Source organism: Globicephala melas, chromosome 2, assembly GCF_963455315.2.
Source record: "Globicephala melas chromosome 2, mGloMel1.2, whole genome shotgun sequence".
NCBI lineage: Eukaryota > Metazoa > Chordata > Mammalia > Artiodactyla > Delphinidae > Globicephala > Globicephala melas.
The window spans coordinates 74656744-74670686 of record NC_083315.2 but is presented as its reverse complement, the minus strand read 5'-3'; the positions used below and the strand labels follow the sequence as shown (position 1 = coordinate 74670686).

At 37.1% G+C, this 13943-nt stretch overlaps 1 protein-coding gene across 12 annotated transcripts in view; it reads left to right on the top strand.

The window, feature by feature from the left end:
• MINDY2 (MINDY lysine 48 deubiquitinase 2) overlaps positions 1–13943 on the top strand; it is a 115783-nt gene that overhangs the window by 78056 nt on the left and 23784 nt on the right. The window contains exon 10 of one of the 12 annotated variants that reach the window (XM_060294209.2): positions 4833–6023. The exons of the other annotated variants lie outside the window; for them this stretch is intronic. The gene's annotated coding sequence lies outside the window, so the exon portion shown is untranslated. Of the gene's footprint in view, positions 1–4832; positions 6024–13943 lie in introns of those variants that run through there. 12 annotated transcript variants of the gene reach the window in all.

The window sequence follows — 13943 nt, the reverse complement described above, 5'->3', positions numbered from 1 at the left end:
AAAAGTCTTTCTGCTATATATATTAATCTCATTAAACTACTTCTTACAAATGTTAAGAGTGGGGAAATGGGGAATTGACATTAATTCACATTTACTTAGGATTAACTCTTATCATACTTGGACCAACTCTTGATAAAGACAGTGCTTTTCCCTCAAGAGACACTGAACAAAGACACAATTAACTCTAAATTATATAATAGTTAACTACCTGATCCCAGTGGTAGATTTGTTATATCTGATACTTCTATTCTCTTGGAGGACTAAGTTAGCAAGAACTGAGGAGGGAATATTTTCTCTTTACACCATGCCAATCCTAATATAAAGTTTTTTGTCCAACAGTTTTTTTGTCCAACAAAGTTTTTGTCAGCCGATGTCTGGCATTTCTCTGTGAAAGCTTTCTTTCTTTCTTTTTAAAGTATTTGTTTATTTATTTAGGCTGCACCAGGTCTTAGTTGCAGCATGCGGACTTCTTAGTTGCGGCGTGCATGTGGGATCTAGTTCCACGACCAGGGATTGAACCTGGACCCCCTGCACTGGGAGTGCAGAGTCCTACCCACTGGACCACCAGGGAAGTCCCTGTGAAAGCTTTCTTAGACTCCCCAGCCTTCTAGGCAGAATTAATCATTCCACACAGTGTTTTGACGACTTCTCCTCATTTACAGCACTTAAGCTAGACTATGAGCCTTTTAAGAACAGAGATCATGTTTTATTCATCTTGATTTTCTTGGCAATATTACATGATCATTGGCACTTTAAATGAACCTAATATCTACTTAGAGGAATTTTTTTAAATACCTATATTATGTGGTAAGTTATATTGCTTGCCTGTCCTTTAAATAAGTTGAGTTATTTAATCAGTTTTCCCCTTTAGCATAAAAGTTATATAGATAGAAGGAACCAAAATCCTTCATCTGTTTCCCCCTACCTTCTGACTCCCCTGATTTTCCGTGGGTATCATCCTGTATCCTCCTAGGCTGCTTGGGAAACAGCAGCCTCAACAAAACTAAAGTAAGCAGCCTTGTTCTTTCCCCATCTCATACCCTTTTTACAGGGTCTCTTTCCTCACTTTATATTATCCTATGAAGTACATACCTAATAATTTGTTGGAGCTGAGATTTGAAGCCAAGCAATCTGACTCCAGAGACTGTGCTCACAAATATATCTGGAAGGGGACAGATAAATCTAGGTCAGGTCTGTGTTCAAATTCTGACTCTTGACTTTTTAAGACACATCTGTTTCAAACCCTGCAGAAATCTTCAAAATCAGGCCTATTAGCCTCCTTTGTACTCACTAGTCTTAAAGCCAGTTAATTCTGCACAGCCTCTTTTCTCAACTGTAAAACAGAATAATTTCTCTCTCTTAAAATTGTTATAAAGATTAATGTACTTAAATTGTCAAATACATAATAAACACCCAATAAATTATAGCAGATTGTGGATAACAGACTAGGGATAACTTTTTTCTTACCAGCCAAGAACTTTAAACGTGAAAAAACACCTCTTTAAATTAGGAAGGCCCCTTAATCCTTATAAAAGTAAACATGTTTTGATTCTCTCCCAATTACAATGCTGATCCTACCATAAGAACTGAGATCAACCTGGACTCAGAATGGCCCAGAGTGAAAAACATGGAACAAACAAAACTTCAGAATACATAAAATAATATAATCATAAATTCCAGATAAGACTTTGGAAATCGTGACATGTTCTCCCTGGAGATTCATTAGTTTACTCATTTATCAAGGAAGATTCAGGAAGTTAGACTTAATAGGAAGGACCATATTTGGACAGTCAATGATCTATCTTTAAAGCTATGGCATTAAATTTTTAAATTAAGTGCAGTAGAAGTCAAGAGCATAGGACCAAGAAAGTCAGCCAGGCTGAAGTCAGCACCTTCAACGATGTCAGGGTCATGTAGGGGAGTAAAGAATAATTTTCCTTCTACTACCCTTCTAAGTTCTTGGCTGGGGCCTTGTACAGAAGACAGATTAATAAGAGAAAAACAAATTTATAATATGTTTACATGGGAGATAGGGAAAAATTAGTAACTCACAGAGGTAGCTTAGAATTCTGGCTTAAATACCATTTCAGTTAAAGACAAAAGAAAGTGTGTGGAGAGTAAGGTTTGTTATGCAGATTAAAGTCTTTAAATTGGTGCCTTCTCCATTGATTAGATTCTCTTGTGATTTAGTCCTCCTCTTTCTGGTAAAGGAAGATTTCCTTTATAAGTATAAATTTCCATTACAAAGAAGCAACTCTGTTTTCAGAGCTTCTGTATCTGCTATTTCTCCAAATAATTCTCATTGCAAAGAGGCATATTTTGGGGTGGCATATTCTGCTACCCTTCAATCAACTCAGGCAAAAGGTGATAGCATTTAAAGGATTCTTCATCCTTTTGAGGACTTTTCTTTGGGCTGCCAACTTTACTAAATAAATCACTATAAAGAAGTGGTGATACTTTAAATATAGTAGCCTCTGAACCCTGGCATTCCACTGAATGTCCTAGTCCTTAAAATATGGAACTAACTGGTTACTAATAAGTATTATATCAGCAGTACTCCCTATTTATTGGAATATTATCATGTATCAGACACTGAGCTGTTTATATTCTTATCCTTACTTAATCCTCACAAAAATTTTAAGAGATTGATACTATCACAGTTAAGGAAACAGAAACTTGAAAGATTAAGCAACTTACAAAAAGTCAGTGCTAGTGGCAACTTGAAATTTAAAACTGAACCTAATACTCTATAGTCCATTCTCTTTACTTCACAATTATGGAAGCATTCACAAATTTGCATACCTAATATGTTCCAATGACCTCCTTCCTTTTTAAACCACTTCTTATATTTCTGATATTTTTCATCTACATTTCTGGTATCCAATCAAAATTTTAAGCCTGGGATCACTAAAGATTTGCTCCTCTTCTAGATGTGTCATTGTTTTACTCCTTACAGTTAGGTCTATGATCCATTTCAAGTTAATTTTTCTTTTTCTTTTTAATTGAATAAATTTGATGTGTAACACTGTGTAAGTTTAAGGTACACAGCATGTTACTTTGATACATTTATATATTTAATATGATTGCTGATTGCTCATAATATGCTTATATTACATAATTATAGTGCAATATTATTGTCTATATTTATTACACTGTGCATTAGATCTCTATGGCTTATTTACTACTTGTTACAAGTCTATACCATTAAGCACCATCACTCTTATTCCCCACCCATCACCGTCCCCTAGTAACCACCATTTTACTGTCTTTTACAGTTTTAACTTTTTTAGATTCCACATGTAAGTGATATTGTACAGTTCTTATCTTTCTCTGTCTGACTTATCTCAGCATAATTTGCTCAAGGTCCATCCGTGATGTTGCAAATGAGAGAATATCTTCCTTTCTTATGGCTGAGTTATATTCTGTTGTTAATGTGTACATATCTTTTTTATCCATTTATCGGTTGATGGGTATTTGGGCCATTTCCATATCTTGGCTATTGTGAATAAAGCCACGATAAACATGGGAGTACATATATTTCGTCTGCATCCTGTTTTCATTTTTGGGGGGTATATACCCAAAAATAGAATTGCTGGATCCTATGGTAGATCTATTCTTAATTTTTTAGGAACCTCCATATTGTTTTCCATATTGGTTGGACCAGTTTACATTCCCATGTATAAGGGTACCCTTTACATCACATCCTTACAAGCACCTGTTGTCTCTTATCTTGTTGGTGATAGCCATTCTAACAGGTGTGTGATGATATCTCAGTGTGGTTTTGATTTGCACTTCCCTGACGATTAGTGATGTTGAACACCTCTTCATGTGTCTGTTGGCCATTTTGATATCCTCTTTGATAAATGTCTAGTTCAGCCCATTTTTTATTTGGATTGTTTGGGCTTTTTGTTGCTGAGTGACCAAGTTATTTGTATATATTGGATATTAACCCCTTATCCAATACATGGTTTGCAAAAATTTTCTCCCATTCTTTACATTGTCTTTTCATTTTGTTAATTGTTTCTTTTGCTGTGCAGCTTTTGAGTTTGATATAGTCCCATTTGTTGATTTTTTTTCTCTTTTTGTTTGTGCTTTGGCATCATACCCCCAAAATTATTGCCGAGATCAATATCGATGAGATTCTTCCACATGTTTTCTTCTAGGAGTTTTATGGTATCAGGTTTTAAAAATTCAAAAAATTCATGTTGAGTGAATTTTTCTGAGTGGCCTGAAATATAGGGGTCCAGTTTCATTTTTCTGCATGCATTTTTCCAGTTTTCCCAGCACCATTTGTGGAAGAGACTGTCCTTTCCCTTTGAGTATTCTTGGCTCCCTTGTTGAATATTAGTTGATTGTATATGTTGGGGATTAATTCTGGACTCTCTATTCTGTTCCATTGGTCGACGTGTCTATTTTTGTGCCAGTATCATACTGTTTTGATTATTTTGGCTTTGTAATATAGTTTGAAATCTGGAAGTGTAATACGTCCAGCTTTGTTCTTTTGTCTCTGGATTGCTTTGACTATTCAGGGTCTTTTATGGTTCAACACAAATTTAGGATTGTTTTGTCTATTTCTGTGAAGAATGTCTTTAGCATATTGATGGGTAATGCATTGAATCTCTGAATGGCTTTGGGTAGTATGTCCATTTTAACAATATTAATTCTTCCAATCCATAAGTATGGGATATCATGCCATTTGTTTGTGTATTCAATTTCTTTCAGTAAAGTTTTGTAGTTTTCATTATACAGATCTTTCATTTACTTAAATTTATTCCTCAGTATTTTATTTTTTTTGATGCTGTGTGAATGGGATGGTTTCATTTCTTTTTCAGATACTTCAGTGATTTCGTATGTTGATTTTGGAAGGCAGCTATGCTCACCACTGTACCGCCAACGCTACACTGTCTGTTGATTTTGTATCCTGCCACTTTACTGAAATTGTTGACTAATTCCAAGTTTTTTGACCAATTCTTTGGGACTTTCTATATATAGGATCATATCATCAGCAAATAATGACAGTTTCACTTCTTTCTTTCTGATTTGGATGCCTTTTATTTCTTTATCTTGACTAATTGCTCTAGCTAGGACTTCAGAGCTATATTTAATAGGTGTGGTGAGACTGGGCATCCTTGCCTTATTCCTGACCTTAAGAGAAACATTTTCAATTTCTCATCATTTCATTTCTAATTTTATTTGAGTCATCTCTTTTCTTCTTAGCCTAACTAAATGTTCATCAATCTTGTTTACCTTTTCAAAGACCCAGCTCTTAGTTTTGTTGATTTTTCTATTGTTTTTATGGTCTCTATTTCATTTATGTCTCCTCTGACCCTTACTATTTCCTTCCTTCTGCTGACTTTGAGCTTAATTTGTTCTTTTTCTAGTTCCTTGAGGTGTAAAGTTATATTATTTGAGATCTAATTTCTTAACAAATGTGTTTATTGCTATAAACTTTCCTCTCAGAACTGCTTTTGCTGCATTCCACAATATTTGATATGTTGTGTTTTCATTTTCATTTGTTTTGAGATAAATTTTAACTTCTCTTTTTCTTCTTTGATCAAATGAAGTGTGTTGTTTAGTTTCTACATATTTGTACATCTTCTCACTTTCCTCTTACTGTTGATTTCTATTTTTTTTACCATTGTGTTCAGAGAAGATAGTTGGTATGATTTCAAGCTCCTTAAATTTACTAAGATTTGTGGCTAATCATGTGACCTCTCCTGGAGAATGTTTCATGTGCACTTGAGAAGAATGTATTCTGCTCCTGTTTGGTGGAATGTTCTGTCTATTAAGCTCATTTGTTCTAACATGTGGTTCAATTCCAATGTTTCCTTGTGGGTTTTCTGTCTGGAAAATGTATCCCTTGCTGATAGTGGGGTTTTGAAGTCCCTAACAATTATTGTATTGTTGTCTATTTCTCCCTTAAATCTATTATTAATTGCTTAATATAGTTCGGTGCTAGGGTGTTGGGAGTGTATATATTTACAGTTGTTGTATCTCCTTAATGTATTGACCCTTTATCATTATTTAATTACTTTCTTTGTCTTTTCTTACTCTTTATGACTTGCAGTCTTCTTTTGTCTGATATAACTATGACTAAACCTACATCTTTTCATTTCAATTTGCTTGAAATATCATCATCCATCCTTTCACTTTGACCCTATGTGTGTCTATAAAGCTGAAACGAGGACTTCCCTGGTGGCACAGTGGTTAAGAATCGACCTGCCAGTGCAGGAGGACATAGGTTTGAGCCCTGGTCCGGGAAGATCCCACATGCCGCAGAGCAACTAAGCCCGTGCACCACAACTACTGAGCCCGCATGCCACAACTACTGAAGCCCGCATGCCTAGAGCCCGTGCTCCGCAACAAGAGAAGCCACCGCGATGAGAAGCCTGTGCACTGCAACAGAGTAGCCCCCTCACGCTGCAACTAGAGAAAGCCCGCATGCAGCCAAAAAAAATAATAATAATTAAAAAAAAATAGAATCTGTAATTTTAAAACTCCCTGCAAACAAAAGTCTAGGACCAGATGGCTTTCCTGGGGAATTCTACCAAACATATAAAGAAGAACTTACACCTGTCGTTCTCAGACAATTCCAAAAAACTGAAGAGGAGGAAACACTACCAAATTCATTCTGCAAGGCCACCATTACTCTGATAACAAAACCAGACAAAGACACCACAAAAGAAATTACAGGCCAATATCTGTCATGAATATAGTTGCAAAAATTCTCAATGAAATATTAGCAAACCAAATCCAACAATACATAAAAAGGATAATACACCATGATCAAGTTGGATTCATTCCAGGGTCGCAAGAATGGTTCAAGATACGTAAATCAATCAACATATGTTCATTGACATTAATGTTAACATCACATTAACAAAAAGACAAATCTGCATGATCGTCTCAATAGATGCAGAAAAAGCATTTGACAAAATTCAACATCCATTTATGATCAAAAACTCTCACCAAAGTGTGTATAGAGTGAACATATCTCAACATAATAAAGGCCACTTACAACAAACCCACAGCCAACATAATACTCAACAGTGAAAAGCTGAAAGCCTTCCTACTAAATTCAGGAACAAGACAAGGATGCCCACTGTCACCACTTCTATTCAACATAGTATTGGAAGTCCTAGCTACAAAAATAAGACAATAAAAAGAAATTAAAAGTATCCAAATTGGAAGGAAAGAAGTAAAACCATTACTATTTGCAGATGACATGATACTTTATATAGAAAACCCTGAAGTCTCCACACAAAAACTATTAGAATAAATAATTTCAGCAAGGTAGCAGGATACAAGATTAATATACAGAAATCTGTTGTGTTTCTATACACTAATAATGATATATTAACAAAAATAAACAATTGGGCCCTAATTAAACTTAAACGCTTTTTCACAGCAAAAGAAACCACAAACAAGATTGAAAAGACAACCCTCAGAATGGGAGGAAATACTTGCAAATGAAGCAACTGACAAAGGATTAATCTCCAAAATATACAAGCAGCTCATGCAGCTCAATATCAAAAAAACAAACAACCCAATCAAAAAATGGGCAGAAGACCTAAATAGACATTAGGCTGAGTAAAAAACTGAAACTCATTAGGTTGGGTTAAAAAAAAAAGATAGTTTTAAACTGAACAGTTCCCAGAGGTATGCAGGGCAATAAGTTCAAGCTTCAACCAGCCAAAGCAGAGAGTTCTGAGTGATCAACTAGGGCATACATTGTTGACCACAAAGAAAGCACCCCACAGTATTATGATTAAACTACCCCTTGAATGAACAGATCCTGAAAACAAAGCTCATATTTATCAAACTGATGAACAAATAACTTAAATGCCTTATATTCCTTGAAGGAAGACAACAAAATCCATACATTCAACAATACAGCATTCATAATATTCAGCATCCAGTCAAAAATTATTAGACTTGCCAGAAACCAAGAAAATGTGATCCCTAACCAGGAAGAAACCTCAAATGAAAGGGATTGTAAGAGATTTTAAATTAGCAGACAAGGACCTAAAATACTATTGTATATTTATGTATTTAAAGGCAAACATGAACATAATGAAGAGAGAAATCAAAAATATTCTTAAAAAAACAAATAAAGCATTTAGAGATTTAAAAAAATATGTGAAATAAAATTTTCACAGGATAAGATTAACAGTGGATTAGACATTGCAGATGAAAAGACTGGTAAACAAAAGCAAGAAGATTAAATGAATAAAAAAATAAACAAGTTCAGTGACCCCTGAAGCAACATCATCTTAGAAAATACATGTAAATGAAGTCTTAGAATAACAGTACAGAGTGTAGAAAAAACAAAAATGATGGCCAAAATTTTCTTATTTGATTTTTTAAAAAAGTTACAGAGCCACAAAGCTCAACAAATCACAAATAGGAAATACACACACCAACACACATCATAATCAAATTGCTAAAAACCAGTGATAAATAGAAAATCTTAAAGCAATCAGGAGAGGAGAGGGGGAGGAATATCTCATCTTTGCACCTTCCCACCCAGAATACTTGTTAAAGTTATCCAATAACGCAAGACCCCTAGACATTGGCTGGCGCCTTAGTAGCTGTCACCACATAACACGTGCCAAGGGACTGATACTTTGGACAAAGGGCTCACTGCGTTGTGCCAAGGAGAGAGATTCCTTTGGTGCTAAGTCCCAACCCAGATCCTTTGGAAAGACACCCACCTAGGAGTAGACCATGCCCTTTCCCTTCCTTTTCCCATAACCACCTAAAAGGTTGGCACTATGAGTCATCAGGCAGAGATACAAAGTGAAAGCTGTGGCTTCCCCAATGAAGCAAAAGGCAGATCTGTAGCACAGTAGTTTCCATCTTTCAAAAATACCATGGTATTTCTGCAGCACAGCAAAGGGATTAGTTTAAACCTAACTTAAGCCAAGCGTCCTTAAACCAGACAACCATTGCCACGAGAGAGGTCCCTAACCCTAACAATACTGATTTAAGGCTCTCTGGAGGAAAACAATATTAGCAGAATAAAGGACCTCCCCCCAGTATATGCAGTGTCAAAGGAAGGAAGGAAAGGAGAGAAGGAGGGAAGAAGGGAGGGGAAAAGGGAGGGACAGCCAGTTTAATGAGAGACATAATGGTCTCTTCAAATAACGCAATTTTACTCTAGTCTGCAAATAGATGCCTAAATGGGTCTCTATCTTGCCCCAGGCCTTAATCTCTCTTAAGTCTCCTTGGGTAACTTACACCTTATAGCAACTTAAAACAACTTTCCAATGCTTGTTCCTATCTTTAGAGGCTATGTCTTTCCTCTATGTATATGAAGACTCATTATATATGAGGCCCTTTTAATAATGTCTCCCTGTATCTTTATGGATTTTCAATCCTGCCCCCCACCGCGTAAGGGTCGGAAGCTAGATCAAGGATGCATAGTCCTTTTGGACCCATTAACTGTGGATTATCTGTCAGGCTAGGCACCTGCCCATCGGACAGGGGACCCTTTTGAGCTCGAACTTCCACTACCTGAAATCTTCTTCAATATCCAGATAATAAAGGGGTGGGTAATTCTTCTGAGCTCTCACTCCAATCCCCTCAAGGAAATAAAAATGAGTTGTCCAGGGTCATTTCCATAGACAGTGTGGACTACCAAGAAGGGAAATAGAAAATCCCACTTAGTGAATGAAAATTACATTGAGAGAGAATAATAAAATCACCATATCCCATAATGATGAAATCAAAATCATATCAGGCAACAAAAGCCTGCCAAGTGCAGCTGTGCCCCATTCCATTGGCTATTTGTTTTGTTACTTTTGGTCTGTGTGCTTTTGTTGGTTTGCAGTCTGGAGGCCCAAACCCTCCAAGCAAGTCACTGTTTCAACCAAACACAGCAAATGTTGAGGCCTGCATACCATCAAGTGTGAATAATGCAAGCTCTGCAGCCCAAAGGTCCTGCCAGCTTGCCTGCCAACAATCAAACCAACTCATAAAGCAAAAGGCCCATAATAATTGGCTTAGTTGGAGGACCTGCCTGCAGTTTAATTCTAGATCTCTAACCACCTCAGCCGTGGATATTTAAATAAACAACTTGACTGTTAATAACATGCACCTAAATCAGGCCATAAGATTTAAAACCTATTTGTTGCAGAATTCCCTTCATCCCCCATCTGGGGAAAACCTAGCACTGTTGGGAGTTTTTAGATTTGGCCAGCCCTATATGGGAGTTTAAATGTGCCAACTGGGTTCTGGTACTTTGGCCCAATTATGGCAGTATCATGGATGCCATGATGCCATCCCTTTTGCTAGCTGTGTACCCACAAAGTTTCTTGACTTAAGCTTGCAAAGTAAAGCTCCCAGGCCCAACATTGCCTTCAAATCCCACAAGCGGCTTATTCTTCTTATACCATAAAGTCAGAAAAACGTGAGCCCTATCAACCTGAGTGGGTATCCACTTACGAAGGACGCACCAGTCCCACATCCCAGATGCCACTGCTGTGGTCCAGTTCACCACTAGATGACATCGCCTCAGACACCATCTCTCCTGTCCAAGAGCTGCGCACCAAACGCTGAGACCACTGCCCAAGCTACGCCCATGGATGGCCTCTCCTAAGCCACCGACAAATTAGACACAGGTCACTTATTGCTTCTCCTCTTTTGCTATGAGGGGTCCTATTATGCTTGCTGTTTTATGTGGCCCATGATCCTAGTATACTCCTTGCTCTCTGCCAAAATATATACCTTTATACTCCCATGTCTAATGGGAAACCCTGTTTCCCAAATAGCACTACGATCTGTGTCATTCTAAAAATTAATGAAAATGATTGCTTTCCCCAGGAGGCAACTACCTCATATGAGCCCACTCCCCACTGCATTCTCCTACTCCCCCCTCTGGCTTGCCACTTCTCACCTTGCATGTCTGACCATGGCTACCACGCTACCCTTGCCCCTTGGTTACAAATACTACTGACATTTATATATACCTTATTGAACTCTCAGTTCATTCTCTCCAACAATATAACTGCAGAACCTACCACCATGACCAAAATACACTAAGATATTGTCATGAAAAATATAACTTAGACTTTTAACATACCTGACAACTCCAAGACATTGTTAGAGACCTCAGAAATTTCAGATCTGTTTTCACGGCTAATGCCATGTAAATGGGGAACTTAGTTATGGCCAGCCCATTAGGACTCCTTGTACTTCTGTCTTCTTCCTTTTCACTCTCATAATAAAGTATTTTCTATGCCATTCAGGGCAACTTATGCTCTACTCTCTAAAGTTCTCCTCTACTATTCAGGTCACTCAAATGCCCCAAATAACTGAACTCGAAACTGATGATAAGACATTAGGGGTCAACTGTAATATTTTTAAAATGCTATCTTAAGGTATTTTTTATTGAGGTATAATTGACAGATAGGAACTGTACATACTTAAGGTGTACAGCTTGATGTTGTGACATTGTGAAATGATCACCACAACCAACTAATTAACATATCCGTCACCTCACATAGCTACCATTTTTCTTTTCTTTTCCTTCCTTTGTAGTGAAAACACTTAACATCTCTCTCAGGAAATTTCAAGTACACAATACAGTATTGTTAACTACAGTCACCATGCTGTACATGAGACCTTCAGAACTCATTCATCGTGTATAACTGAAACTTTGTCCCCTTTGACCAACATTTCCCTATTTTCCCTTTCCTTCTGTCCCTGGCAACCGTCATATTCTCTGCTTCTATGAAATTGACTATTCTAGATTCCATATATAAGTAAGATCATGCAGTATTTGTCTTTAAGTGTCTGACTTATTTCGCTTAGCATAATGTCTTTCAGGCTCATCCATGTTGTACCAAATGGCAGGATATCCTTTTATAAGGCTGAATAATATTTTATTGTATATATGTGTATACACACACACACACACACACACACCTTTATCCATTCACCCATCAGTGAACATTTAGGTTGTTTCCAGGCTACAATAAACACAGGAGTGCAGATATCTCCTCAAGATTCAGACTTCATTTCTTTAAAATATATATCAAGAAGTTAAAAACACTATCTTGATCAATTTTAAGCCCCTGGCTAGTGGCAAGTCAGTTTCCCTGCTTGAGTGGCTAAATCCACACCCAACCACTTCCCTTACTGGGCTCTCACACTCCAGGCCACTATGCACCCAACCTAACTGCCGTGGGACAAGGTACCAGACAAGTAAGACAGTCCCTATGCCCCTAGTTAAATCATTCAAATTAGCCAATCCACAGAAGAGTCATGAAACCTAACTGACCACACCTCATTTACCATACATAGGATGCCCCCTACAGCTCTAATTTGTTGTTACCCTGTCCCTGGGTGCAGTCTCTCGTGGTACTGCATGGTAGCTTTTTCTTGTTCAGCGCTGTAAGTAACAGAGTTCTGCCTTTCATCTATCCAAGTATCATTGTATCCCACCATCAAAAGAATCTTTAAATGTTATAAACAATTAGAAAACGGGCTATAAAAAATGATCTAAGCTTCTACCTTAAGAGGAGAGAAAGAGCAAATCGAACCCAAGTAAGCAGACAGAAATAATGAATGATAAGAGAAGGAAAAAATGGATAGAAAATAGACAAATGATAAAGAAAATAATGAAACAAAAAGCTGGTTCTTTGAGGGTAGAAAAAATTGTAAATTACTTTAGCCAGGCTGACCTAGAGAAAAAGAGAAAAGACACAAATGCCAAGAATGAAAGAGGAGACATCACTAGAAATCCTACAGCCATTAAAAGGACAATAGGGAATGTATTAATAATTTTCTGCCAATAAGTGTGATCACTTACATAAAATGGATAAATTCCTTGAAAGACACAAGTTACCAAAATCAGTTTCAAGATGAAATAGAAAATCTTAGTAGCCTTATGTCTTTTAGAAAATTGAGTCTATACGTTTAATACCTCCTCAAAAGAAAAGTCCATGCCCAAATGTCATCACTGGTAAATTCTATCAAACATTTAAGAACAAAATAACACCAATCTTACACAAACTCCTTCAGAAAAAGGCAAAGGAGGGAACATTTCTCTATTACATTTATGAGGCCAGTAATACCTTCATAAGCATTATAAGAAAAGAGAACTACAGGCTAATATTCCTCATGGAAACAATACAAAAATCTTTAACAGCAACAATAACAACAACAAATGAACAAAGAATGAAGACTCAAACTTTCTGATTTCAAACCTTGCTACAAAGCAACAAAAATAAATATGTTACTGTCATAAGGATAGACATATTGATCAATGAAATAGAATTCAGAGTTCAGAAATAGAACCATATGTCTATGGTCAGCTGAATTTGACAAGGTGCCAAGACTATTCAACGGGGAAAGGATTATCTTTTTGAAAAATGGTGCTGAAACAACTGATGATACACATGCAAAAAAATGAAATTTGACCCTTACCTCATACCATATAAAAAAAGTAACCCCAGGGCTTCCCTGGTGGCGCAGTGGTTGGGAGTCCGCCTGCCGATGCAGGGGACACGGGTTCGTGCCCCGGTCCGGGAAGATCCCACGTGCCGCGGAGCGGCTGGGCCCGTGAGCCATGGCCGCTGAGCCTGTGCGTCCGGAGCCTGTGCTTCGCAATGGGAAAGGCCACAACAGTGACAGGCCCACGTACCGTAAAAAAAAAAAAAAAAAAAAACCCCAAATTGATCATACACCTAAATGTAAGAGCTAAAACTGTAAAACTCTTAGGAGAAAACATACTGGTAAGTCTTCATGACTTCTGGTTTGGCAATGAATCCATAGAAATGACACCAAAAGCACAAGCATCAAGAAAATGTAGATTGTACTTCATCAAAATTTAACACTTTTGTTTTTCAAAGGATACCCTAATAAACTGAAACAACCACCACAGCATGGGAGGAAATATTTACAAATCATGTATCTGATAAAGGACTTCTACCTAGAAT